Source organism: Sapajus apella, unplaced genomic scaffold, assembly GCF_009761245.1.
Source record: "Sapajus apella isolate SASKATOON/1434 unplaced genomic scaffold, GSC_monkey_1.0 scaffold24, whole genome shotgun sequence".
In the NCBI taxonomy this organism is placed as follows: Eukaryota; Metazoa; Chordata; class Mammalia; order Primates; family Cebidae; genus Sapajus; species Sapajus apella.
Genome location: NW_022436964.1, coordinates 24,387,954 through 24,412,273, shown reverse-complemented (window position 1 = coordinate 24,412,273; position 24,320 = coordinate 24,387,954). Strand labels below are relative to the sequence as shown.

General features: G+C 38.1%; 1 protein-coding gene, 1 long non-coding RNA gene and 1 other non-coding gene across 52 annotated transcripts in view; 2 read left to right on the top strand and 1 right to left on the bottom strand.

Moving 5' to 3' along the window:
• The window catches only part of PTPRD (protein tyrosine phosphatase receptor type D), a 2,321,819-nt gene that overhangs the window by 2,266,689 nt on the left and 30,810 nt on the right, over positions 1–24,320 (top strand). The gene's annotated exons all lie outside the window — the stretch shown is intronic.
• On the top strand, positions 5,278–22,984 carry LOC116559692. Its single transcript, XR_004272575.1, has 3 exons — positions 5,278–5,288; positions 16,386–16,392; positions 18,823–22,984. It is a non-coding gene; the product is annotated as an uncharacterized LOC116559692 (long non-coding RNA).
• Positions 13,530–13,636, bottom strand: LOC116559928. The gene has a single exon (XR_004272698.1). It is a non-coding gene; the product is annotated as a U6 spliceosomal RNA (small nuclear RNA).

The window sequence follows — 24,320 nt, the reverse complement described above, 5'->3', positions numbered from 1 at the left end:
TATGACTTCATGATAGTTTTTTATAACCTGAGTAATCCTAATATGAAAAAATGTGCTTCTTGCACAGACAAGTAAAATACAAGTGTGGCAGTATAGGAAAAACACAAGAAAGCATCAGTCCAAAATCACTTCTCTCATGACTTAATACCATAACTTTCTTTCATACCCCATGTTATACTGTAATGTAATATAATAGACCCTAGAAAAGGGGTTAGTTTTTTAGAAGATGGGGTCAACGGATTGATCAGATTAAAAGCAATGAAATTTACCTAGCCAAATTATGCTACAGTGCTCATTATTAAACAATGGACTGGCAAATTCCAAACAGGATAAAGGTACTCTTTTCCAGCAAATGTTTTCCTCGATAAAAACCAGTAATAACATTCCCTTGTATTTATGTAGAGTGTGTCACTAATTTCCCTATGCTTTTGTTTGATGTTCATAACAACAGTATGTTGGGTTAAGAGAATTATGTTGGGTCAAGAGAAGTGAGAGGCTTCAAAGTTTGCTTCAAGTACTGATAACGAAGAAGATGGTGGCACAATAGTCCTCAAGTCTTATCTAGATGTTTGTTTCCCTGTATCCAAGACAGGATCCTTTGAGGACTGACCACGTAGTTGCAGCTTTCTGCATGATTGTAAAACACTAAAAAATATTTTTAATTTGAGCAAGTGATTTTACATCGAAAGAGATTTCTGTTTCTCCTGCCTTTTGGTTTTAATTCAGGTGCTGCTTTGATGAGTCTGTATGCTCTGTTACACACAGTTCTTTGCAGGCCTCAAAGAGCCAGTGCGCCTGATTATATGGTGCCTCTGCTTGGTAAGAGCTGAACTTGATTACAAAAAATCACACATGAAACACATGAAATGTTTTCAGACAGAGTTTGGCCAAAGGGTAGAGAAACAAAATTTGGGTTGGAAGAAGAAATGTCACCCTTATATGCCTGATGGCAAAAATATGGTACACACACACATGTCCCTGCACGCACACACATGTAAGTATATGTTTAAGATAATAGGAACAAAAATTAGAGACACATAATTTGGAAGTTCATTGAAAAACAGCATGATGATTTTTTTCAAATTGCTTTTCAAAATACAGAATCCGTCCTTTCTCAAAATGTTCTTCCCATTTCCGTAAAGTGGAGGCTTTAGAAAACGGAGATAGATCAATAGATCGATAAATCAATCAATAGCTCAATCACAGATCGATAGATCAATAAAGACCTAGTTTTTAAAATGCATTTCACCCTCTGTAGCAAGGTATAGGTTTCATGGTAGATACCATGAGGGATAAAAAGATGTTTGCAAGCTAATAGCAAGCATGAGAGATAAGATAAATGGCTGTAATGCCTCATTTTGAGAAAATATACACACTTGCGTGCATACACTCACATACACACACACACACACACACACACACACCCACATCCATGTTATGTTAAGCCACCTGGACTCACCTCTGAGAAAGACAGGCTACTCAGGAGAAATAAGGAAACAAAGATGAATGTGCTGAGCTAATAGCTTCTGACATTTGGAAGCGCCGTGCCTGAGGCTCTGGAGAAGCGCTTATTGAAACGAACAACGGAAGAGTAGGTATATTGGTGGAAGAAATTTGTTAGCAACTTCAAAACAATGAGGGAAAGAACTGCATAAACTGAGCTCTGTGAAGTAATTACCCATAGGTAATTTTATATGTCGGGTAAGAAATTTTGGCCTTTTTATTTAGGAGGGTCACGTCAACATTGTCAACATGCATATTATGAATCCTTGAGTTGAATACAAGTCAAGTTAAAACTTGACAGTATAATTTTTTGTGACAAAGCAGCAGATTAAAGTCATTCTAAATGACAGTTCCTAGTGTAGCATCCCAAAAATGCTAGTTTAGGAACCATTTCTAAGCAGAAAGAAACTATGCAAAAAGCCACAGTAGCCGTGTTACAAAGGGATCCTGATCACAGTTAACCGTGAAATCACAAAAAAGTCTGGAAATTAAATACTGTATTTTGTGTTGTGATTTCTTTTATTATGTACCAGACTTTTTTTTCTTTTTGTAATAAAGAGGTAGTGACAAAGTAGATCCAAGCCCTCTGCTCGACATGTCCTGTTAGAATGGAGGAGATTTTAAAGAAGTCGGGTAGTAGCCCAAAAATGGTGGGACTGGGGGTACCGTAAGAAAAAGGCAATTATGGTAGTATGAAAATAAGCCATTAAATAAAAGAAATTCTAACAATCAACCACAAGAAAGAATTTTAGGGATAGCCTAGTGCAACAAGAGCAGATAGGACCTCGGAAGGCCAAGGAGGACAGAGTCTACCACACTCCTAAAAGAAAGAAGGCCTGGTTCAACAGGCGAACAAGGAAAGGCCAACTCTAGTTATCCATCAGTTCATATAGCGTGTAGAATCTCAACGTTGAGAGTACGCACACTGGAGAGATAGACTGCTCAAGTCAAACATCAGCTTGTTTACTTACGGGTGCAGGCCTTTGGGCAGATTGTTTAACCTCTGTTTCTTCACTTGTAAAATGGGGTAACACTGTATATAGCAGTGAGGATTTTATAAAAATTAAGTGAAATGACATAAAATAGTTACTTATACAGCACTTGGGATGGTGCATAGCATATAGAAGCATGCAGTAATTTTAAATTATTACTATTCGTTACTGAGTACCTTTTAAAAGCTGTATGTATATTTAGAACTCTCAGAAGAAAAATTCAGCATGAACTTGGATATCATCTGTGTAACCTGAGCCATCCATTTTATTAAATAGCAGATGTTTATAAATATACAAATCATTAATTGAATGAATTTTTCAAATGCACATATTTTCCACTATGGTGATTCCATAAGACTTGTCTCAGTGAGAGAGAACATGTTGGTGCTGTATGTTAGAGAGTCACTTATAATAATACATCTGTTTGTATAAAGACCTGAGAAACCCTTGAACTCTTAAAATGATGCTATGAAAGGAACTTAATGCAGTGGTCTTTGATGCCTTCAAGATGAGGGCTTAACTGCTTATCATTACATTCATGGCCTTTTGTAATCTAGGCTGATCTCACCCTTCGCACCTCATTGTTGACTCCCTGGCCCATCTTCTGATAACTGCACATTCCAAGTATCTTCATCTCTGGCTCTCAGCAAAAGATATTTATCTGGTCTAGAATTTCAACAGTTCCCCTTCTCTACCTGATGATGTTCAACCTTGATACGTAATCCAATTTAAATAGCACTTCCTTTTTGTATTGCAAAGGTTGCAAACTGGCTTCGAATGGTTTTGTTGATATACATGATAATTTTTTGAAAACTCGACCATGAATTTCTGTAAGCTGGAGTGCGCTATCCAGTTTTCCAAACCCTTCCCACTCCCTATTATTTATGCACGGTTATGAAATTACTTCATTAGGTAGACATTTGAATTGTAACTCTGGAGAAACATTTGAAACTTATTCCCCATTCCTCTTCCCACAGGAAGAATTAAATACTTTATTCTCTAAATTCTGATAGAATAGGTTCATACTTTGCCTGTTTAGCGATACGTGTGCAGATCATATGTGCCTTGAGATCTTAGAAGGCATGAGTAATGGCTTATATAGGTTTTTACCCCAGCTCTTACATCTTAGTGGGTACTTAATAATTGCTTGTCCAAGTTTGTTGAATTCCATATGGCATTTTAGTAATTTTTACAAAAATAGTAAGAGAGTTTCAAGGCTGGACTGGTTTTGTTGGTTTGTTTTTTAACCCGAGAGACTATGTTTGTATCCCTTTATATTGGGCTATTTATGAGAGCTTAATTATTTTCAATTGTTTTTGCCTTATAACTATTTCTGAGTTGCTTTTTCTATTACCCTACATTTCTTATTCTTTCACATACCATCTATTCCATGATTACATGTAGATGTAGTTCCCCATTCTGTAGCCATACTAATAGTTCAGGATAGTTGAGCCCTTATTCAACCTCAAATATTCTTTCTTGTCAACTGAAGAGGCCCTTTTGTAAGTGCTTTATATATGTTACTGCTTTTCCCTTCCAATGGTATCTACAAGAAGAAACATTATTCTTCCATTTCACAGAAGAAAAAACAGCAGAGGCCAAGTAAGATCCATTTACTTGCCCGAGCTCATACTACTAGTGGTGGCAAGGGCATTATGTTCCCTGTGGCCCTATAAATCAGGCAGATTCTGCAGACTTTAGGTCCCATGAGAGTTTTTAGCTCCCCCTTCTGCTGTCCCCTTGGGGTCATTTCTCTGGCAAGCCTTCGCTGTTGATCCGGTCAGAATGAGTCACTCCTTCCTTTCTTATTCCATACCATATTGCCATATTCTAGCCTTTCCTTCACTCTTTCTAAATCAAAGGCAATTGCTAGCATGTGAGTCTCTTTGATTCCTTAATCGCTTCAACATAATTATAATAGCAACCAGTCATGGAGCCATTAATGTTTTCCAAGTATTACTGAGCATTCATATGATCCAGAAAATAATATATTTTGCTTGCAAAGAGCATTAAGCACAGTGAGGTAGTAAGTGATTTGTTCAAGGTCATACGGCATATACAATTCATCCTGAATTCAAAGTCCGTGGCCTGTTTATCTGTCATTATATCCAGTTCTTATTCTTCACATTGCAGAGACCACCTAGTCCCTTACACTTAACTCTTTATTATACATGTGTAAAGGTTGTCAAATAGATACTTGCCATTTTCTCTTTATGAAACACACACACACACACACACACACTCACACACACACATCCATATATGTACATATATATGCAGTGCATGAATAGAGACATACAATATTGTTTTTATCTTGTTTATCAAATTCAATTTTGGAGGAGAACTTTCTATTTATTAAACTTAGATTTTCTTAGAGGTCATCCATTACATTTTCCTATATCATCTTAGTCTTTCCCTTAGAAACTAAGGCCATTTTGTTCCCCTTTTGAGCCTTGTTTTTTAGAATAATGTATGGCTTACATTCTAAACCACATATTCTATAAAGTTTATATTCTAGTGCCAAAGGGACATGACAACCGATTTGCTCTAAGTATTTGCATCTGTTAGGAATGAATACATTGGGGAAAAGCTATAATTTCAGTGAATCAGTTATAAAACCTTGACCCATGATACTAAATCTCATGTCACATTAACTTGTTTTAAGACAAAGACTTTTTCTTTATTAGAGAAACATGCTCATTTATGAAAAACATTGGAATGGGGATAGATCACGACTCCTGAATTGATCTTCTAAATGAAACAATCTCAAGGAAAATAAAATAAGCTTCCTGAGTATCACTTAAATCTATCACAATCATAGAATCAAACCACTCTTCAAAACTGGAAGGAATAGGAACTGCATACCAGGTATAGATCAATACTGTCCTAGAAGCATCAACAGACCACCAAAGTGGTCCAGTAAAAATCAGATGCCAGTTTGGGGTTCCAGAAACTCCAAAGTTCCAATCTTCATAATAGTCTTTGATTTTGCCAGTGGAAGCACAACTGGGAAACTATGTAGGCCGTATTCATAGCATAACCGTGTACCCCTAAGCCCAACCCAATATTGATGAAAATGGCCTTTTCAAAGTCAAAAGATTTTGGAAAGCATTGCATAAGAGCATAAAAGCAAAAGACCTTGTGATTCAGAGAAGCTAAGAGTGCTGTGGAAAATTGTTTAATGCATTTTAGCCATTCATCCTAAATTCCATTTTTTATTTCTTCTAATGTTCCATTCAGATGTCTCCAGATCAAAGACCACAAGTATTGCCAAAGCATGTGATAGTTTTGAGATGCTGACAAATGTGAACCATAGACCCATATTTTCCTTAAACCTGGGGTTTATTTTCATATGTAAATTAGGTAATAGGAGATGCTAGCCTTCTGTAGATGAAAGGTGGGATTGTTAAAAATGCCAACATCTCTTGATAAGAATGGGTGGAGGGTCCAAATTATGTCCTTATTTATGGAAACCTTTTAAGGTGAGGAATATTATACCATGTGGAACTCATTATGCCACATTCTTTTTTTATACACCAACTATTCTGTATAAGAAGCAAATGCTTAGTTTATGAAACAACATAGTGATGTGAAACAGGAGACTGGGTCTTCAATGTATTGATGGCATACTCCTATAAGAGAAAAATACCTTACTTCCACTGAATAGTTTAAAGGTAATGGACCCCCCCCTCCAAAAAAAAAAGCCATTAAAAGGAATTGCATAGTGTCCCCAGGTAGGTATAAAGTGTAAAACTCAAAATGGAGAAGTTGAGGTGCTAGGAAGAGCTCTCTGGCGGCCTGATTAAATGGAGAATTTATTTGAAAAGAAGCATAATAGATATAAACACAGTGGAGGAGAGGTGAGGCCAATAGTAGTGCAAAACTAACTTCAAAGTCTGTCAGTCTTAGCTGTCAGGTCTGTATGATAAAGGTTCCTTCAGGAGCAACTGAGAACCTATCACCAATCCTATTCCCATTCCGTGCCTAAGAATAGCAACCAACTCACTTTTGTGTTGTAAGTGACTGTTTACTGAGCATCTCCTCATTATTTACTTGGTTTGATGTGTACAGTAAGAGTGGCATATGTGTACTATTGTTGTCCTCAGTCTCCAGCTAAGGGGATGGAAACTCTGAGAAGTTAAGTGCTTTGCCGAAGAACACGTACTTCACTAGTAAGCTGAGTCTGGAGGAGAACCCCTTTTTAATCTCTGTGTCTACCATACTACCACTTTCCATGTTGCTCAATTTATATCTTACAAATGAGAGTTGAACTGTCCCTAACCTACAAATGAGGTGGCTTCTAGCAGTTAGAGCTGCTCTTAGGACCCAGCAATGCCTGGTAGTGCAAACTCCGCAATTGAAATTGTTCAAGAAACAGAGTTGAAATCTCAGCTGTACTATTTACTGCATCTGTGACCTTGAGCACATTAAATAATCTTTCTAAGACTCAATTTCCTGATCAGTAACATGGGGATATTAGTGGTATTTCTTTCACAGTATTGTTTATAAAGATTAAATAAGAGTTGTGTAAAGTGATAAATTAGCCTGTTACATAGAAAGAAGTCAACAAATGTTTAGTTACTTTTAAAAATTGTTGTTTTACCTCAAAGAGTTATTTGAATTGCTTCTTCATACCAACAAAGAGTACTATTACATTTTCTGAAATGTGAGTTTGCGTTGTAGGTCATTGGTGATTCAGAAGAATAGAAAACACGTGCATGTATACATTACCATAGAAGATGGGTGGCAACTGGAATATTTAACATGGAAAAATGTGTTAACTACTGTTATAATTATTTCATAGCACTAAAATAAATGCTGTGCTTATTAGAACCAATTGTTTCTATAAACAGGCTTTCTCATCTTCAGCAGTTTGGACATTTTAGATCATAGAACTTTTGCTATGAGAGGTGTCCCATACATTGTAGGATATTTAGCAGCATCCCTGGGCTTTGCTCACCAGATGCCAGTAACACGTCCCACCCTCACCCCCCTTCCCCATATTGTTACAATAAAAAAATGTTCTAGGCATAGTCAAACGTCCTTTTGTGGGTAAAATCACCCTAGGTGAAAACCACTGCTTATGGTAATAAAAGTGATTTTTAATTTTGGCGGAATTATCGTTTCCAAATGATAGTCCACCTCAAAGCTTTTAGCTTTTTTTAAAAAAGCTTATTTGAATGGCACTCTTATTTTATAACATTTGGAGAACTTCTTTGTGATACTTACTTTAATTGTAAGCTTTTAAAGTATACACAGAGCTCGGATCATTACTTGAAAAGTCATCTAATAGTGTTTCTTACTTTGGTCACTAACCGTAGAAACCAGACATTTGGCTCCAGGTGTCTCTTGGCACCAGAAAAATAAATAAATAAATCCACCTTCAGGGACAAAGATGTGCCACCATTACTGAATTCAAAAGGACAGGCAATAGGTGTTCAACTCTACTGCCAAAAAGGAGTTCCAAAAATATTTTTTGTACCATGGCAGCATTGCTGCAGTAAATCTTCACCTTCTCATGGTGGCTACTTTTAAGGGCCATGCTCTTTGGAGTTAATAAATGCTAGTCTTTTGTGCTATGATATCAGTCACCTTGCTTCATATTCACAGTTGGTATGACGTCCGGCATTTTGGCAGCCCCAAACAGTAAGCCCCAGGAGTGCCCTCAAGTGGCATATGACTTAGTGACTGTCCCTTTTTCATTGTTCAGTGGAGGCCGAAGAGAACAGATGAGATGAATGGAAGGGAAGTGAGTCACATTGTCAGACCTCCTGCCCAGGTTTGCAGGTTCCTGAAATTCTTTGCCCTTTGATTTTTGGGGGTACAGATTTCTGGGACAGCACCCTTCATTTTTACATCATAAAAATGTACCAAAGCTAAGTTGCTTATCAAATACTTAAATTTTTTTTTATTGTTTTTCTGTACCTTCTTTCAAGGGACATGAGCAGCCTCTCTTTTTCTCTGTCTTCCCGTCTCACCTCCCTCTATACCTCTTCTGCTTCCCTCACCACTTCTCTACATTGCACTTCATCAAGGGAGAGGCAGCAGTTAAGTGTTTCATCAGTGCACGGTATTGCTTGTTGAGTCTGTGGTTTGTCCATCTCTAGTATATTAGAAAAGATGAACCAGATAAAAGCGGGCAGGATTAACTGTGACTCTTCAATTCTGAGGATAAACAGCCACATGCTCAAATTTCTTTTAATAACCTGAAAGGGAGAGGATTATGAGAATTATGATTATTTTGAGAATATTTCCTTTCTCTGTTTTTGTTCGTTTGTTTTGGTGTTGAGCAGCGAATCGTGTTTTAAAATACTATAACAGCCTTTTTGTTTCTGGTATACCTGTGTGCGATAGGTGTTGGCAGAATGGATGGTATGTCTATCAGTTAGCATTACTACCTACAGATACCAACCCAAGACACAGTGGCTTAAAACCACAGTCATCTGTTATTTCTCACAGAACTGTGGGTTTACTTGGGGCAGGACGTGGATGTTCTACTGGTCTCTCCTGAGCTGTTTTTCTCAGTCAGCTTAAAGGGCTAGGAAGGCCAGATGGGGTCTCTCTTTCTTGCCAAGGCCTTTCATCACGGTCCAATGGGCTCAGGGTTCTGAAGACATCAAAGGGGAAGCTACAAGGCTTTTGAGAAAAAGACTTTTACCACATTCCTTGGTTTAAAACAAGTCAGGGGCCATTCCAGATTTAAGGAGTAGGGAAGCAGACTTCACCTTTTCATGGGAAAACAACTAATTTATGACCTCTTTTATTCTACCTGTGAGTGTGACATTGCTGAACCTTACTGACTGGACTGGGAGAACTCTGCTCCCTGTGCTCATCAGCCTGGCTAAATACAATGTGACTTTTCCTCCTCAGGCTGGATGAGAGGAGCAAAGACCCTTAAGCTGACCCCAAAATACAGGGTTTATAAATAGTATATGAAATAGGTAAGTAGGGGAAAAAGTCCATTCCCAAACAATGTATTTTATAAATTCTACCTGATTACTTCTAGTACAGTGTCAGCTTATGGGTAGGAGAAACTTGTACTCTTAACTCTCCTTTCATCCTGACTCAGAAATATTTCCTTTACATCTTCCTGTTATTCCGGATTTATTGGGGCTAGTGGGCCTCTTTTTGAACTCAGAAACAGGGCTGTGATTCATTCACAGTGAATCATAAACCTGAAAGGGGCATTTCCAGCCTCTCAGACCACTTCCCCTCCTGCAGCCTTTGCTTTTTGGTTTTGAATTTTTTTTAATTTCAGAGTGGAGAAAACAAAATTAGGCCAATGAGGTTGACAGCTTTCCCATAGACTTCTGCTGGACTCAAGTCCTCAGACTGCTGGTCTAGTATGTTGTCCAGACCTTAAAATTTTGTTCAAATTAATTTGATTAAAGAATCCCTTAACATTTTCTAGATACATTAGGAAAATAACCAGAAAGCATCCATATAATGAGAGGAGGTGTTCTGTTTGGCACCAAGACGGTTGAAGTAGGTAATTTTGACACATTAGACCCAATTCAGCATCCCATATCTTCAAGCCTATGACTAATGGAAAGAAAGGCTGATGGGTAGCCAGGGAGCACCCTGAATGCACTGGGCACCCATTTGGTCAGTGCAGCTACAGCAGCAGAAAATCATAGAGCGATGCTAAATAAAGATGGGAGAAGATGTCAAAGATAAACTTGCCCTGCCTTGCAGCAGTTCCTGTAGTCATGATGGTGGAAAGCACTTCAGGCCATTCAAAATTACTTTACATGCTGTCTTGGCAGGCCCTACCCTGGTTCACAGTGGCTGCCTGGTGTATCTGCCGCTCCCGTTGGAGTGCTAGCCTGACTGTGCCGTGGCTGTAGCAAGAGCCTTTTAGTGTCAGTATGCCTGGGAGGCCCATCATCTACAGTTTCCTCCACTCAGGCTCCAGCCAACTGCAGCAGATGCTATTGTTACCTCTTCTATTGAATAAAGTAGGAAGCAAAGAGAGAAAGAAATTTGTCAATATTGTTTTTCTGCTGGAACCGAAATAAAAACTGTGTGTGGTACATTGTCCAATGGTAACCCGTGTGCCAAATCTCCATTTTGTGTAACATGCTTATATAAGACTCTGCTTCTGTATTTCTTAACGTAATGTAAATGACCTTCTTGATTCCACTGTAGAGGTGCCACAATTATAGCCATTCAGATCTCTCAATTTGGATTTGTGCTGTTTACTTCTTGCAGTCGCACACCCTTTGCTTCTGACCATGCCATCTGCTGGAATCATTTATATTTCTTTCACACGCTCAGAGTGTTTGTTATATGCCTAAATTTAGCTGTGTAAAACTCTGAAATCTTTTATATAAATAAACAAATGTTTAGCAAGTATTTTTAAACCTTTTGCCTTGATAACTAGCATTAATAAGGTGCATTTGCGTCTCTAACGTAAGTACAGCTGAGAGAGTTTCTTGTTACAGAAATGTATGAAGTGACACCAAAATCAGAAAGAAGAGAATCCCTTTTGAAATAAAAGCCTGCATATGTAAGCAGTCTCTGTGCTGAAGACAAAGTAAATGATGATAAATTGAGCTAACAAAAAGATCCTTTTTGGATACAAAACATAACTGGGGGTGAGGGGTGTCTTTAAACTCTACTAAGTCGCTGGACTTCCCACGTTATCCCATCAAACTTTTGAGCCCCAATATGACATTGATGAGCCTGCAGAGTCTGACCGATCTCTTTCTCACGGCTCTATTCTCATCACCTAGTTAAGAGCAATGTGAATGTCCTTCACAGGACTGGATGAGAAGAGAAAAATGCCTAAATACAACCCAAACTGAGGGTGTTTTGATCAATCTATAAAATAGGTAAAAGAGGAGGAAAAAAGGCCTTTTAATTGTTTTTCAAAATGGCCACCTGATTTTTTTTTTTTCAGTTGCATTTTAGGTTTGATGGTACATGTGAAAAACATGTAAGATTGTTGCATAGGTACACACATGGCAGTGTGATTTGCTGCCTTCCTCCCAATCACCTATATCTGGCATTTCTCCCCATGTTATCCCTCCCCAACTCCACACCCCCTGGTGTTCCTCCCCCTATTTCCCCCCCGCCCACAGACCCCAGTGTGTGATGCTACCCTCCCTGTGTTCATGTGTTCTCGTTGTTCAACACCTGCCTGTGAATGAGAACATGTGGTGTTTGATTTTCTGTTCTTATGTCAGTTTGCTGAGAATGATGGTTTCCAGGTTCATCCATGTCCCTACAAAGGACACGAACTTATCATTTTTTATGGCTGCATAGTATTCCATGGTGTATATGTGCCATATTTTCCCTGTCCAGTCTATCATTGATGGGCATTTGGGTTGGTTCCAAGTCTTTGCTATTGTAAACAGTGCTACAATGAACATTCATGTGCATGTGTCCTTATAATAGAACGATTTATAGTCCTTTGGATATATACCCATTAATGGGATTGCTGGGTCAAATGGCATTTCTATTCCTAGATCCTTGAGGAATCTCCACACTGTCTTCCACAATGGTTGAACTAATTTACACTCCCACCAACAGTGTAAAAGTGTTCCTGTTTCTCCACATCCTCTCCAGCATCTGTTGTCTCCAGATTTTTTAATGATCACCATTCTAACTGGCATGAGATGGTATCTCAATGTAGTTTTGATTTGCATTTCTCTAATGATCAGTGATGATGAGCATTTTTTTATATGTTTGTTGGCCTCATATATGTCTTCTTTTGTAAAGTGTCTGTTCATATCCTTCCCCCACTTTTGAATGGGTTTCTTTGTTTTTTTTCTTGTAAATCTGTTTTAGTTCTTTGTAGATTCTGGGTATCAGCCCTTTGTCAGATGGGTAGACTGCAAAAATTTTTTCCCATTCTGTTGGTTGCCGATTCACTCTAATGACTGTTTCTTTTGCTGTGCAGAAGCTGTGGAGTTTGATTAGGTCTCATTTGTCTATTTTGGCTTTTGTTGCCAGTGCTTTTGGTGTTTTAGTCATGAAGTCCTTGCCTGTGCCTATGTCCTGAATGGTTTTGCCTAGATTTTCTTCTAGGCTTTTTATGGTGTTAGGTCTTATGTTTAAGTCTTTAATCCATCTGGAGTTAATTTTAGTGTGAAGTGTCACGAAGGGGTCCAGTTTTTGCTTTGTGCACATGGCTAGCCAGTTTTCCCAACACAATTTATTAAACAAGGAATCCTTTCCCCATTACTTGTTTTTGTCAGGTTTGTCAAAGATCAGATGGTTGTAGATGTGTGGTGTTGCCTCCGAGGCCTCTGTTCTGTTCCATTGGTCTATGCCTCTGTTTTGGTACCAGTACCATGCTGTTTTGATTACTGTAGCCTTGTAGTATAGTTTGAAATCAGGTAGTGTGATACCTCCTGCTTTGTTCTTTTTGCTTAGAATTGACTTGGCTATGTGGGCTCTCTTTTGGTTCCATATGAAGTTTTAGGTGGTTTTTTCCAGTTCTGTGAAGAAGGTCATTGGTAGCTTGATGGGGATAGCATTGAATCTGTAAATTACTTTGGGCAGTATGGCCATTTTTACGATGTTGATTCTTCCTCACCATGAGAATGGAATATTTCTCCATCTGTTTGTGTCCTCTCTTATTTCCTTGAGCACTGGCTTGTAGTTCTCCTTGAAGAGGTCCTTTACATCCTTTGTTATTTGTATTCTTAGGTATTTTATTCTCTTTGTGGCAATTGTGAATGCAGTTCGTTCTTGATTTGGCTCTCTTTAAGTCTCTTATTGGTGTATAAGGATGCTTGTGATTTTTGCACATTGATTTTGTATCCTGAGAGTTTGCTGAAGTTGCTTATCAATTTCAGGAGATTTTGGGCTGAGACAATGGGGCCTTCTAAATATACAATCATGTCATCTGCAAATAGAGACAATTTGACTTCCTCCTTTCCTGCTTGAATACCTGTTACTTCTTTTTCTTGCCTGATTGCTCTGGCTAGAACTTCCAATACTATATTGAATAGGAGTGGTGAGAGAGGGCATCCTTGTCTAGTGCCAGATTTCAAAGGGAATGCTTCCAGTTTTTGCCCATTCAGTAAAAATATAGAATGCTTCATGAATTTGCCTGTCATCCTTGCGCAGGGGCCGTGCTAACCTTCTGTGTGTCATTCCAGTTTTAGTATATGTGCTGCCAAAACAAGCACGGCCACCTGGTTTTTTGTTGTTGTTGCCATTTTCACCTCACTGATTTGCCTTTTCCTCTTGGATCTATAGCTACCCCTAGATGTGTATGTAAGAGTGAACCAGAGTGCCTTTTTCTGTCTGTAATTTTTCACTTCACTGCAGTAAGGCTCCTCTTTGTCACTGAAGCAGAGCTTATATTGAGATTTGACTGATGTGTTGCCTAAATACAGATTATTTGAAGATGCTGGGTTATTTTAAAATTACACTGTCCTCCAAGCTCAGAGTGAATATCATAAATGAATATAGAAGATAAATGTATATAAGATGCAACTTCAGTTGGTCACAATTGTAAGCCTCCAAATTTTATCAAGAGCTAGGGTTGTTGGATTTTCATGTGAACAAAGACCCTGGATGGTCTCCAGATATAAGCTGGGTTTTACACATGCTCTAAAACACTGGTAAAAATAAAGTACTTCCTAAAGCAGTAGGCAATTGCATATACAGTAGGCAATTTTAAAATGTAAACTGATAAATGAAGCTCCTGTATCTTTAAATCTTCATTTTAAGTGTGTCCTAATAAAAAAAAATCTGAATTCCATGACTTTCACTGGATATTTGGGTTTCAGGATTTAAAAAATGATCATTGTAGAACTGTAGAAAAATAAGAGATATTGGACTAGCCTAAAACTGTATGAACTTCTGCAGGTCACTGACTTAAGTTATATTTCTGTAGGAAAGTAGAGAACATTCTGGTCATTTGCCAATGGCATCATCTTCTCAGAGGAACACTGGATAAAATCTGGTAGATTAAGTGCTTGTTTATTTTGATGATGATCATGATGATGATGATTGGTTTTCTGGAATTCATAATAAAAAATTTTCTCTGTTTCTTTGAAGAAACAGCTTCAGTCCAAATTTTGGCTTATAGATGGTCAGTCATTCTTCACATCTTAAGCTCTCACTTTGTCAACCTGAACCCAACTCCAGTTCTAATCAGGTGGGCACAGTCTTTCTCAGTCTGGACTCATGCTCACGACTTAGATTTGAAAAACCATAACCAATCATGTTACAAACCACAGAAATCCTTTACAATCTATGGTTAGTATTTCATCCCTCTTCTGTGTGCCTGAAAATGATTGACCTGGTTTCAGACTATTTCTCTGAGGTACTATAGTCTGAAATCCATTTGCTATCTTGGTTCAATTAAACACAAACTTATTGTGGGTACGATAGTAACGTGTGCAATAGTAAAGCTACAAGCATAGCAAACCATTTCCAGAATTCAGTAAGGAGCTCTGTGAATGTATTCCAGTTGTAAGAGATTGGTATGTATGCCTTTGTTGTTATGTTTATATTTTCTGAAGGCTTTGGAAAAAATATGTTTTTTTATATCAGACATAATTCTGCATGTAAGTCATTTTTAGAGTGAAGCTTTGTGGCCTAAATAATGTACAAAGGTACAAATTCTTAATATGGTCTTCCTATCTCTTGCTGAATTCTCTGCCTGCATTTCTACATGGGCAATCTTATCAAGTCACACAGTTCTCTGCTAAAGCTTCACCATATCACAGTTTGGCTGTGGCCTAAGAAACTTAAGTTCAGTCCTAGCTATTGGAAAGAAGGTGAATGGGCCTGAACAAGATCCTCTTTGTTACTTCTGCCCTGTGGAGGACTTTACATTTAGGAACTGCTTTACCTTAAGGGGGAACAAAGGAGGCTCTTTTTTCAGTTTTTTTTTTTTTTTTAGTTTGGTCATTTTCAAACATACCCCAAAGTGGAGAGAATGTATAATGAACCCCCAAGCACGAATCACATAGCTTCAATTATCAATATTCCAGGCAGTGTTTGTTAAATGGCAATTCATTTTCTATTTTTCAAAGAAACTCATTACATAACTGCCATTCAACATTTGAGATTTTAATAGCCTGGGCAGCCTTATCTAAGGTAAATATTCAATTTCCATGGGCAGAGGTAGTGTAAAGGGTATTCATTACTGCTTTCTTGGCTCTAGGTTGAGTGCTCCTAGACTATGTATTCTGTGCTGTTAGAATCTGACTTTCTAAATCTGAAGTCTTACAGCATGAAGTTTCAAAATGATTCCAGACTATTGAAACCACCTCCCACTTTGGAGAACTTGTACCCCAAATTGTCGGTAGCAACTATTTGGCTTGCAGTCTTTTAAAATTTTTACTCAGCACTTTCACTTTTTTTTGGTTTTTTTTTTTGAGATGGAGTCTTGCTCTGTCACCCAGGCTGGAGTGTAATGGCGTGGTCTTGGCTCACTGCAACCTCCACCTCCCAGGTTCAAGCGATTCTCCTGCCTCAGCCTCCCGAGTAGCTGGGATTGCAGGTACCTGCCACCATGTCCAGCTAATTTTTTGTATTTTCAGTAGAGGTGGGGTTTCACCATGTTAGCCAGGCTGGTCTTGAACTCCTGACTTTGTGATCCTTCCACCTCAGCTTGTCAGAGTGCTGGGATTACAGGCATGAGCCACCACGCAGGCCAGCACTTTTAATTAGGCTCAGTTCATCAAAGGTCCCACCACTCCCCTGTTATTTGATATCCTGTTTCACTTTCCTCTCCTTTTTTTAACCTATGAAAGGAGAGCTAGATTGAAAATGTTCTGCTACTTCATTGAGAAGAAAGAAAAAAAAAGCAGTTTTACAAATCTGTGTGTTGACCATTTAATCTGACCCATTCATAATTGGCATACATAATTCCCACCTATTCTGGATTATTAAGAAGTATGAGAAAATCTACAGAAACAGAAAAAAGGTTTGAACATAAGAATGAAAATCACTCAGAAAATTTGGGAAACCTCATCAATACATTTGTATACTGAATCATGGATTATTAATTGATGCAAGGGGGTGAATTGCTGTAGTCAAATAAGTATGGATAAAAATAAGTTACACTGGTTTCTTTACAGCAGGGTTTTTCAACCTTATGCATTCGGAGACTTCAAGAGGAAATTTATAGAACTCTTTTTGCCCCTCTTGGAATTTCTCTAAGGACTCCAGGAAGTGCTGTCATAAAAGAAATATTGCATAGCCTGGATAGTTTGGCTTACAGTAATAAAACAGGATGATGAACTACTAAGTGTAATTGGCTAAAGAATTAGCAGCATTCAATTAAATTTATATATAAATATCACCAGAAAATATTTATTACAGCTGCACTGTGCAAAACTCTGAGTTATACAGTATAGAGATGAAACAGTATAGTATCTCCTTCAGAAAACTTAGATCATCATATATGAAGAGATCTAAAGCAAGACCATTCAGAAGAAACCTTGATCTGTATGTTCACTTAAGACTTGGTCATTTAGAGAAAATCTCAAGTGAAGCAAAGAACCCTAAAATTGATATATATAGTTGACACTAACTTCAAATGCATAACTGTATATTAGATTCACTAGTTTTTAAAATTTGGGACTAAGAAATCATCTTTGAGTATGATCAATGATTAGCAGATTTAGTGTTTTTAATATCGACAGCAAACAGTATTTTGTTTCTAAAGTTAAGCATCCTAAGTTTAGAATCCGTCTAGATTTTTATAAATATTTTCCCATTTGCCCGCAGTTGTGTCACCCTTACCTAATTCAATGGTACTTTATTGGTGGTGACGGGCCACAAATTACTTTTACATCAGTCTTTCCAAAGTAGTTAACTTGATTTTTACAGAAACAGCTCATTTATTTTGTAACTACATCTCGTCATTTTATTTACATTACTTAAATAAAATGACTGATTGTTTTTGGAATAAACATGGTGACACCACAAACATCCTGGTGGCACAGACATCTTGGAAAGTAGCCTAACATTGAGCTGACCTAGTGCAGGGAGCAACGGGAGGCGCTTTTAGGAGGAAAAGGAAATTTTGAGTTAAACTGGTTAAATGGAAGTCAGATAAGACCATTTTGGTAGCCGTATACCTATGGAAAGAAACCAATGATGGAACAAACAGTAAGTGGTACTTGAGATAAGGGGAGGAAAACAGAACTTTGATACAAGCAAAGCAATGCAACTGAAGTCAGAGATTTTATTTTAGTCTCTGTTCCTGAGTCTCTCCACCTGTAAAATACAAGGGAATGGCCTGATGGGTGGCTCTTAAAATCTTAAAACTTTAGCAAGCGCCAGAATCACCTAGGGTCTTTTTAAAATTCAAATAGCTCACACCTATAATCCCAGGTGGCTCAGGCCTGTAATCCCAGCATGTTGGGAGGCTGTGATGGGTGGATCACAAGGTCAGAAGTTCAAGACCAGCCTGGCCAATATGGAGAAACCCTGTCTCTACTAAAACTACAAAAATTAACTGGGCATGGTGGTGCGTGCCTGTAAGGCACTCAGGTGCCTGAAGCAGGAGACTTGCTTGAACCTGGGAGGTGGAAGTTGCAGTGAGCTGAGATCGCATCACTGCATTCCAGCCTGGGCAACAAGGGGAGACTCAGTCTCAATAATAATAATAAAGTAATAAACAAAATTCAAATTGCTTGGCCCCACCCCTAGAGTTTCTGATTCTCTAGATTGGGGTGGGGCCTGAAAAACTGCATTTCTAACAAATTTGCACATGATACTGATGCTGTTGGTCATGGCGGTACACTTTGAGAACCACTAGATTTCTAAGATCCCTGCCGAATCTAAAATCTGATTCAATCGTATGTTACATTTTATTTTCCTGAGAGGATTTAAACCAGAAAATAATGTATTAGTTTCATAACATCTATTCGTGTAAGTCTAATAAACTATGCAAGTTTATAAGCTATGCATCAATAGAAAGGTTGCAGATCTACTCTGCGATTAGGCCAACTGAATAAAATATTCAATTCTAGGTCATTAATTCATAGAAAAAAAGAGAGTAATGAAATTAACATTAAGAAGCTATTATTTAAAATGCTTTTTGCTCACAGTATCATAGCAAACTTAGGAAATGGGTTTACATTTTACAGGTGAGAAAACAGAGACTCAGGAAGGATAAATAAATGACTTATTTAAGACACAACCTGCATGTGGAAGAGCCAGAGTGTCTCTAAATTCCCTAAAAGTTTTGTTTGCCAAGGTGGTTCTTTCATAAAATGAGCACATCACATCAAAGACCAGTTGCTCTGTCATGCTTACTTGAAAACAAAATAGTCAGTTTCATGAACTCAGTCAGGACTTTAATTATGTTTAAACTATTTGAATCAGTAAGAAGTGACGCTTCAAGGAAAAAAAAAAGTAGGCGGGGGGTGGATTTTAAAGTGTAACAAGTCTTTAATTCCATGAGCAAAATCTGAATTTCTTCCCCAGACTGTAACTTTCAACCATTCGAGATCTGTGGTTAGAGACAGTGTCTATGAGGTCACATTGAATCCTCCTCCCTTAAAACTATGCCAAGCATGAAACAGACACTAAATAAAGTGAACATTAGAGTAGAAGTGTCACAGTCCAAAACAATGCCAGGAGCCACACCATGCAAGAATCTAAAGGGTATAATGATCTATATGTATAGATTAAAAAACAAGGGAGTTAGTAGAATTACTCTTAAAGACCAAGAAGTAATGGTTTCCTTTGTTACTTAGGGGAAAGAGGGAGGGACCAAAAGTAGGCTATTGACCAGACTTTGTGAGTACCAAACCCTGTAGGATACTTACATTCATTGTGACAGGGTTGGTAAATGTTGAGTCTGGGGCTTGCATTCTAATTAGCATTATGTCTCGTATTAATGGAAATGTATGCTGCATCCCTGAGAATTATCAGGGCTAATAAGCATCCCATTTCCAATGTCTTCTTCCCTATATGAGGTAGATTAAGTCTGCAAAGAGAAGCATTTAGTGGAAAAGGGATGCACCATATAGCGTCCCTAGTATTAAGAAAAAATTTCATTTTCCTTGAATGGGTTCCTTACTAAGGAGCAGTTTGTTCATCCCTAATCACCACATTCTCTCCATTTCCAAAACAGACACAGAACCAATAAAAGGAACTATTGCTTGTCTCAAATGCAGTATATTTGCTGCTTATATGGTCTTTGATGAATTCGGCCCTCGGTTTATCCCTCTTCAGGGGGTTCCAGTCCAGTAAGGAAGGCAGCTTGGGGTCTCCAAATTGGCCTAGACTCCATGAGTGCGGCTGCCAAGGCATTTGATAGAATGAATATTGCCAAGCTGTTCCTGCATCTCTTGGGGAGCTGCTAAAATGAGGCACTGTCTTACAAACAGAGGGAATAGCTTTAACTTCAAAGAATTTGTATTCATTTTCTGGTAAAGTCAGGAAAAGCAGCTCATCCACAGCAGTGACTGGAGAGTGAGGAAAAGAGTTGGTGTGTCCCCAGAAACTCTGCCCTTCAAAGAAGGATTGTTGGCATTGCAAAATGATCCCACAGCGTGCTGGATTCCTCATGACTTTGTCAGTTATGGAAGACATCTCGGGTTCTTTGTAGCATATAGCTTATGGAAAATAGATATCCATGAGTTAATCTATCAGCAGATTAAATACCCTACCAGTAACTTAAATATAGTAATTTTATAAGTTTCTTTAATAAAAGAGTAGATTTTCAGATGCTGCCACTCATCATCTATATATTTTAGTGCTTTTGAGTATTTCTATATAATTATATTTATTACTGTAAACTATAAGTGCTGTAATTTCGTTTGACCTATGTTGCAGTTGGATACATTATTTGATCAGAGCTCTCAATGAATCATTTTATGCACACATATTTAGTTAATTGGTCCCCCCAAACCCCCGCCTGTGTTTATATGTAATATAGTCTATAAGGGAAAGGAAATCAGCCTATGTGCCCCTGAGTCTGGTAGAAGAGCAATTAAGTTCTATCAGAACAAACAGCTGTCAATAATGAGGTCTGAATTAAAATTACTACCAAAGAAAGAAATCTAGACATCTGCAGGAAATGTGAAAATATTTTTATAACCTAATAGCTGAGATCTGGACAGGGGTATCACTGAGTTTTCCCAGCTGTACCTGCAATGTATTTTGAAATATTCCCAGACTGAAAGAACACTGGAATTCATTGCATGAAGTAGATTGCATTTAAAAAGATGATGTTGGCAGCCTTTGAACAGTGTGTATTTTGATTTCATGTAATCAGCATGAAAATTTTCTATTTCAAACTATTTTGCTGTGCCCCTTGGCCATAAAATGAAGCTTAAAAATAGTTCTGTTATCTTTGTTTTGTATCTTTCCAATCAGGGTTCTATTGCTTGGATATTTTTGTTTCTGTCTTTGGAAAAATACTTTTAGGTCTTATTACATGATATCTGATTTCCTCGCATTTGGGGTTGTTTCTTGCAAAGCAAATTTCACAAGGTGGGCTTCAGGCATCAATTACAACATAATTCCATATATTTTCAGGTATCTGAAGATAGTAAAGTATTTGGTCTTTAAAAAAAAAGAAAAAACTTTACATATTTGAAAGCAGCCCTTTGCAGTCCCTCCTTTCCATTCATCTTTACATTGCTGAGGACAAAATATCCATATGAATGAGAGATTACGAACATTTATGTATATGTAAATATACACATATGTACATTATTATGAGTGTTTCTATGCATCTTTTTTACTTTTACGTATAAAAACATTAGGAATGTTTTTGTATCCTCATTACCCAAAGTGTGGCCCGTGGACCAGCGGTAGCAGCATCACTTTAGAACTTGCTGGAAATGCACAGTCTTTGGGGCCACCCCAGACTTACTGAATAAGAACCTCTGGGACAGAGTCTAGGACTCTGTGCTTTCACATTCCCTAGCAGCATGTTCAGACTACTCGAACATATAATACGTTTATTCTATGTATCTATTGCCATGCAGGGGTACACTGCACGGCAATTGATACATAGAAGAGGAATCTCTCATTTTGCATCCATGGAGTTCAATGATTGAATATGAACTTTCAGCTCTTTGGTGTCACAGTCTTCTGACTCTTTCCCGTTTTCTAGTATTATTCTACATGCGAGGCAAACCCTATCCTCTCTGCTGTCATCCTGAAACATGACCAACAGGTTATTCTAAATATACTTAATACTCGTTTTTATTTATTAGTTATTATGTACACATACCACAGTAACTAAAAGTCAATCATAGACCAAAATAGTCTAAAAGAGATAGAGCTGACATAAAGGTAACTAGTTGATACATAACCAGGTAGGTTAGTCTGAAGAAAAGAGGTTTATTTGGCCTAAAATGGCTTCTTGCAGGCTGTACAGAAGCACGATGCTTCTGGTGAGGGCCCCAGGAAGTTTGGTGGAAGGCAAAGTGGGAGCCAGCCACATGGCAAAAGAGGGAGCAATAGAGAGATGGGAGAGGTGCCACCTTCTTTTTAAATAATCAGGTTTCCTGTAAACTCAATACCTCTCATTACCACAGGGAGGACACCAAGCCATTCATGAAGGATCCGCCTCTCATGCTCCAAACACTTCCCACCAGGCCCAACTCCCAACATTGACGATCATATTTCAGCAGGAGATTTCCAGGGTACACATATCCAAATTATATCACCAGGTACACAAAGATCTATTTTGACAGTGCTTTTAAAACCATTTTTTTATTTTTCAGTAGTGGAATAGAGTGGGCGAGCTAATGTTTCATAAATAAAAGACAATTACAGGAACAGCATTTCTCTCTTGGACCAATATTCTTATAGCTTAAATTGATAGAATTGTGAACCTTGGGTTCATCTGGGGAGCTCCAAGGAAATCTGTCATCTGTTCACACTGAAATCCCACTGGTGGGAGTGAGAATCTGGGGGAAGGGGAAATGTGGAATCAAGTCTTAGCTCCCTAGTGACAGCCACGTGCTCTTGATGAAATTATTAAGCCTGTAAATACATGCAACTACTTGAGTCAAACCAACGAACAAAAAAAACCTTATATTTTAACAGTACCTGTATTCAAGGAGATCAAAGGCCCAGATGCTCAAAATTCATTAGAAAGTAAAGTTCAATGATTCGTAGAGAAAGGAAAAAGAAAATTCTTTGTCTTGAAGCAGATTAGAAGAAAATTCAGTTATGTGGATAGCAATTTATAACTGAAAATTAGAAACCTTTCTATAATTTTTTTTGTATTGGTGTTATTTCATGAAATTTTCATTCATCTTTTAGGATTACTGTTACCAGTCATGGTACATAGTTATTTCAGTGGATGAATGTATTACATAACATTTTTCTGCTTATTTTGCTATTATTTTACTGCATTTGTTTGAGAAGGTGAATCCCATTTTACGTTTTGCACTGAGTGATTCCAGCACCTTATCATTACAATAGCAAGGTTATGAAAAAGTGAAAAAAAGAATAAGGAGTACTTAGCAATGATCCTAAACTTCTAAGTTTTGGTGAAATCTAAATAAGGTATTAAATTTTTCAATTTACTATTTAATTTTTTAAAAAGGCATATTTTAAAAATACGATCACTTGAACCCGGGAGGCGTAGGTTGCAGTGGGCCAAGATCGCGCTACCTGCACTCCATTCTGTCAACAGAGCAAGACTCCATCTCAAAAAAAAAAAAAAAGAACGTTGAGTAGGCACAAAGGTTAGAAGAGGCAATAGGCAGTACTGGCCAGGTGCAGTGGCTCATGCTTGTAATCCTACCACTTTGGGAGGTTGAGGTGGGCAAATCAGCTGAAGTCAGGAGTTCGAGACCAGCCTTGCCAAAATGGTTAAACCCCATCTCTACTAAAAATAAAGAAAATTGGCCAGATGTGGTGGCGTGTGCCTCCCAGCTACTCAGGAGGCTGAGGCAGGAGAATCACTTGAACCCAGGAAGTGGAAGTGAGTCCAGATCGCATTGCTGCACTCCAGCCTCCTAAGCGACACAATAAGACTCCCTCTCAAAAAAAAAAAAAAAAAGGCATACTGAATCATAATTCAGAAACCCATGAGTTTAAGAAGCGAGATCAGAAGCCAACAGGCCTCTGTAAAACCAACACAAAGGCCCGCTGGAGGTTGGTAGGGTGAAGCAAACAAACAATCAAAGCAGGCCCCTTTTTAAGGCAGTAGGTAAATTGATTATATTGAGAGTGAGATTCTTGCTGCCTAATAGAAGCCTGCAGGAGTCAAACAAAACAAGGAACCATGCATTTAGGGCCTTCCAAACGATTGGACTATTTATGTTTAAATAAAGATAATAGCATTTTAAAAAAGCAAAACCGAAAAACTCCGTGCATTTGTGTACATACTAAAATCTTGTCTGTGTGGGAAAATGATGATATGCCTTAGAAAATAATCAAAGTGTGCTGAACTTCGAACACCCTCCACGTACCTTTCAGTGGCTCGTCTCTTTGAATTTTGCTTAACCGAATCAGGGGAAATAGCATTTGTATTGCTAATGACAAGCCTGCTGTGTGGACCGAGCAGCTTGCACACATTGTATGTAGTCCCTGTGATTGTAACTTCCTTAGTCTTGAGCAGCATACAACCCACGCAGCTTTACTTGGAGGGCCTGGGAAATGGTTGTCTCCTCTTTCAAAAAGTGGGCAATTTTGTATCATTCTAAATAGAATTTAGAATATGGACCGAACTGATATGGTTTGCAAGGAAAAGCTCTGTGTGAATGACATAGTTCTCTAAACTTCATTCGATTGACCTCTATTCAGATTCAAGTTAACTACCAATTATCAGAGCCAGCTGAGTCTGCTCTATCCATGCCTAATAGCCTGTTCTATCCATCTGTAAAATGAGACCTGCTGCGGCATATTCAGGTGTTCTTTATGCGA